Source organism: Asparagus officinalis, chromosome 9 (assembly GCF_001876935.1).
Source record: "Asparagus officinalis chromosome 9, Aspof.V1, whole genome shotgun sequence".
In the NCBI taxonomy this organism is placed as follows: Eukaryota; Viridiplantae; Streptophyta; class Magnoliopsida; order Asparagales; family Asparagaceae; genus Asparagus; species Asparagus officinalis.
Window position 1 is genome coordinate 68,250,062 of NC_033802.1, and position 4,894 is coordinate 68,254,955.

The window sequence follows — 4,894 nt, forward strand, 5'->3', positions numbered from 1 at the left end:
CGTTCTGAGGGATTTTCGCCCACTTATGAGCGGATTTAGAGGGCAGTTACAACCTCTTATCCCCCTATAAAACTCAACAAACTCAACTGAGTTAAGGGTTGGATTTTTCTTGGCTTGAATCGACCATTGAAGGTTGGCTTTTTGGAGTTGAGAATTGGCAGCAACAGGGGAGATCATTGGGCGAACTTCGGAGGAGATCGGCATCATCCTTCAAGAAGATCTCTTCAACGTTCCGGCCCAACGGGAGCTTCCTCGATCCTTGCTATTAACCGAGACTTTCGGTTCAAATCAACTCTTTTTTAAGAGTTCACAAACTCGATCAGAGTTATCAACTCAGCAAAGAAGTTTTAAACTTGCAGAAGTTCTCCACAACGTCAAATCGTGAGGGAGAAGACGTCGTTAAACCAGTGAATCAAGACATTCGATCGTCAACGGAGAAGCAAACTCGACGCGAGACATCGAGGGAGATTCATCGCTACGTGAAGAACCGTTTAAAAAGAGAAGAACCAATTTTTGTTCTCCTCTTTTTGTAATCAACTTGTAAATCGAGATTAAAAGAATCAGAAGTCAGAATTTTTTTTCTCTCTTTACGTGCCAATTTTTCGACATACGAGCAATCATTTAATGAGTGGAGGGTTATGTCACCTACGTATCAAGCAAACGCTTTTCTGTGCTGTTACCAAACATATCATCTTCTCTCTCTCTCTGCTCTCATCTCTCTCTCTCTCTCTCTCCTCTCTCTATTATATACTGATTAAGCTATTCGTATATATATATATTATAATATATATATATATATATATATAATATATATATCCACTGCCCAACAAGGACAAATTTAATTAGGTTGACAGAAATTAAATTTTATATTGAAACCAAAAACAAGCACAAGACCATGAATGCAAGAGATTACGCAGCTTGCTAGACACTGTGCAGAAATTAATTGTTTTGGTAAAATCGGTGCCTTATAAACGTTTGTGATGCTCGTGCTACCGCAGTACCATATTTGGATGTGGTAAGGAACAAGACATCGCTCTCATTTCCTTCCACCACCCATGTATATTGAAAAATATTATCTTTGATTTCTTTTTTTTAGTAGAACTATAATAAACAGACTTCACTTAGTCAAACCGTGATAAATGTAGAAATTTGTCAGGCTAACATCTGCGCATGTAGGTCACATCTTAATAGCCCCGTCCTAAACAATGACCTTTAATATTGCCCCAAAAAATAGATGACATATTCCCTGTTTATGATAACATACTACAAATAAGAGATTAATCTGTTAGGACTTTTTGTTTCAACTACTCTCACAAATAATGTTTTAGCTGCCAAGGGTGAAGGTACTGATGTGCATCATAGCTTATAAAATTAGCTTGTCTACTTCTCAACAAAATATCTTTCGTTTGCAAAGAGCATCTAAGAATAACGGGTTTTTAAAAGAAACTGCGATTCCGTCACAAGTGAAAAGCTTAGTACAAGACTCGCACATTTTATACAGAATAAAGGCACACAGATTAACTCTTATTGCAATTAGGGATACTTGTATCTTGGAGTACTAAATTAATACACTGATTGCCCCTTCTCCATATTGACTGGCCTCGCCTACACCCCCAACCTCGTACGAGGTCTTCTTAGCCTTGATTTCCCCTTCTCCAAAGAGAAAATCAAGGGTGCTGTATTTGGTCTTCACCCAGACAAATATCCTGCTCTTGATGGTTTCTCAAGACTCTTCTACTGAGAGTTTTGGGAGATCATTGAAGAGGACATTTATGCTACCTTTGATGCTCTTCACTTAGATTCCTCACCCCTCCACAATATCAGCTACTCATTTATGTCGCTTACCCCCAAAGTTGAAGGTGTCTGCCAGGTTAAGGACTTCAGACCGATTAGTCTCCTTAATGGTTTATTCAAAATCTTTACGAAAGTCCTAGCCAATAGATTATCTCCCTTTCTACCTTCACTTGTAGATCCAACCCAATCAGCTTTTCAAAGGGGCAAATCTACATTAGACTCTTGTGTACTTTTGCATGAGCTTATCTACTCTTGCTCCTCCAAGCGTATAGAAAACTGTATGCTTAACATTGACTCCAGTAAGGCATTTGATTGCATTAGATGATCCTTTGTCCTAAGTCTGCTTCAGGCTAAGGGTTTTGGCACCAAATAGTATCAAGGATCAGTGACATCCTCTCTTCCTCCAAGTTAGTTGTATTGGTCAATGGAACCCCGACACAATCCTTCAACTGTTCTAGAGATCTGAGGTAAGGTAACCCCCTTTCACCTATGTTATTCATCCTAGTAGTTGATATCCTCAACTGAATGCTCTATTCTAGCGTTGAGAGAGGAGATCTCTACGAGCTACACCTCAAGAGTGAGCTCAATAATGTTCGCTATCTTTAGTTTGTTGATGATACACATCATGTGTAGAGCATCAACCCTTGACATCATTGTGCTCAAATCCATTTTATACATGTTTGAAGGTATATCAGGTCTTGCCATAAATTACTCAAAATCCAAACTCTTCTACTTTGGTAAATCTCTTACCAAAGGTACTATCCTTGCCAACGCTCTTAATTGCACTCTCACCTCCCCTCACTTCACCTACCTTGGTAATCCATTAAAAAAGGGAACCCATGTTAGATAAAATGTCGAAGAGATTGGCAACCCAAGCAAGACTGGCAATGCATGTTAGCTAAAATGTCCAAGAGACTATCCCTATGGAAAGGTAAGCAACTCTCTGTTGGAGGTAGACTTACCCTTATTAACTCTGTTCTCACTTCCATTCCTCTATACTTTTTGTCCTTCTTCCCCTCTTGGTTGATTAAAGACAATGACCATATAGAGGGAACCTTCTCATTGGATGGGGCGGGGGGGGGGGGGGGGGGGTTAGACACATACTTCTCAATGTAAAACCCTTGTTAATGCGAGTCTGACCTGTAAACCTAAGAAAGAAGGGGGTTGTGCATTCTCAATCTCCTTGATTTCAATCTTGCCCTTATTTCTGAATGGATGTGGAAGGTTCTACAAAATGAATCTTTCTTGTGTAATTTTTTTTATTCAGTTTATTCAGCTAACCAAATAAATCTTAGTTGCACACCACTAGGCCACTCAGCACATAGATTTTGAAAGGACACATTCTATTGTAGTCAGGCCTTAAGGAGTCTTGTCCAATGGAAATTAGGGAAATGGTCCTTTATAGGATTTTGGAAGGACAAATGGTAAGTCCTAATTCTCTGGCATCTTTGTTCCCTTCGGCATACAAAATCGCACTATCATACAAAGTCAACGTTAGGTCCTAAGGCCTCCTCCACAACAATGAGTGGAGATGACAGTCTCTGATCAGAAGGCAAATATCCAACAGAGATTCTACAAATGTTCGAGCTCGTAGAGACCACCTCTCTATGCTCTCTATTTTCTCCTAATCATGTCAAGGATGTTGTATGGTGGCCATCCCATCCTCCTGGGGAAATCTCAGTTAAGTCTATATACACCTTTATGAATGGCATTAGTACTCAGTCCAGCAACTACAACTTCATTTGGAACTTCGTCACTCTAGTTAAAGTGAAAATGCTCTTATGGATTCTGATGAAGAGAAAGCTTAATACTAGGATAAACCTTAGTAAAAAAAAGGTGGATAAGAGATGTTACTTGTTCACTATACAACGAAGGACCCGAAAGTGATGGTCACCTATAGGCTGTCTAAAAATTACTGCAGATTACTGATCTTCATCAAACACCGATGATGAAAGTTATAATTTGACGGCTTCCAGAAGACTATAATTTAAAAATTTTTACGTAGATCGATGAAGGCTACAATATAATGACATTCACAACAACCGATGAAAGCTCTAATTCAACAACCCTTGCAATCAATATCAGGAGTTACCATCTAACGACTCTCATATTTTCAAGGAGCCAAGACGAAGGTTACAAGATGACGATCTTTGTAACGCTCTAGCGAAAAAGACTACAAATTGACGGTCTCTTCAAATCAAAACGTAGATATCTCTCAAACCATAAGAAATTTAGCGAAACAGATGGAACAAACCAAACCCTTAGGGTCGGTTTGGTCGGCTCCATCTCGTCAAGATAGTTGGTTTTTATATATAATTCGTCTAATTCCGACTTACGGTTTAAAAGTTATGACATGTTCTTCGCAACAAGTTATGTTCTGAAGTCCGTCTGTAAGACCGGACTTCGCCTGAACATTGGACTTCGCCTGAAGCTCGTCTGAAGCTCGCCTCTGTGTTCCAGAGTCAAGACGCAGAGTTCATCTCTGTGTCCCAACAACAAAATGCAGAGCTCATCGCTGCGTTCCAGACTCAAAACACATAGCTTATTGTCGTGTTTCAACAACAAAACGCAAAGCTCGTGGCCGTGTTTTTAACTCAAAATGCAAAGTTCGTGGCCACGTTTTAAACTCAAAATGCAAAGCTCATGTCCACATTCTCAACTCAAAACGTAGAGCTCATTGCTGCGTTCAAAGAACAAAACGCAGGGAACACCATTGCATTTTCAGCCCCAAACGTAGAGCTCACCTCTGCGTCTCAAATTCAAGACGTAGAGGTCATTCTTAGAACGTGAATTTCACGTTTGACTGCTTGAAACAAAACCTGAATGGTTTTAAAACTGTTTCTATACTTAATGTGGATATTAAGCTCCCATTAAAAAGTGAATTAAGGGGGCGGTTATACCCCATTAATGAGCAAATTAAGGGAGCAGTTATACCCCTTAATCCCCTATAATAGCTGAAAAATCAGCTTAAATCAGATCTTTTTAGGAGATCATCGAGGGGCTTGAATTTTGGAGATCAAAAGGCACTTTTGAGAAGAAGATCAGCATTCATCATTCTTCAACAGAGGGCATCTTCAATTTCAGCAACAAGGAGTTTGTT